This window comes from Eimeria mitis, genomic scaffold (genome assembly GCF_000499745.2).
Source record: "Eimeria mitis Houghton genomic scaffold, Emh_scaff4958, whole genome shotgun sequence".
Classification (NCBI taxonomy): domain Eukaryota; phylum Apicomplexa; class Conoidasida; order Eucoccidiorida; family Eimeriidae; genus Eimeria; species Eimeria mitis.
This window is the reverse complement of record NW_013573257.1, coordinates 1-610: the sequence shown is the minus strand read 5'-3', so window position 1 is coordinate 610 and position 610 is coordinate 1.

Genomic DNA, 610 nt, shown 5'->3' with positions numbered 1-610 from the left:
TTTTTTTTTTTTTTTTTTTTTTTTTTTTTTTTTTTTTTTTTTTTTTTTTTTTTTTTTTTTTTCTCTTTCTTTCCTTTGTTGTTTGTTTGTTTGTTTTGTTTGTTTTGTTTGTTTGTTTGTTTATTTTTTTGTTTGTTAATATATTTGCTTCCGTATTTGTTTGTTTGTTTGTTGTTTTTTTGGTTGTTTGTCTTTCTCTGTTTCTGTTTGTCTTTTTGTCTCCATCTGTCTCCCTTTTCTTTTACTTCTTCTGCTGCCCTGTCTCCTTTTTTTTTCTGTCTCCTCCTTTTTTTGTCTGTCTCCTCCCCTTTGTGTCTCCCCTTTTTGTTTGTGTGTCTCCTTTTTGTTTGTTTGTCTCCTTTTTGTTTGTTTGTCTCCTCTTTGTTTGTTTGTTTCTATCCCCCCTCCACACCACTTACATTCTGTTGAATCAACTGTCTCCTCCTCCTGTTTGCTTCTGCTGCTGCTTCTGCTGCTGCTTCTGCTGCTGCTGCTGCTGCTTCTGCTGCTGCTGCTGCTGCTGCTGCTGCTGCTGCTGTGTTCAGGTCCTGCATTACTAGCATCTGAGGGTTCTGGTGGTGTGTCTCCTTTTCGTGTATTGTCTTTGGAT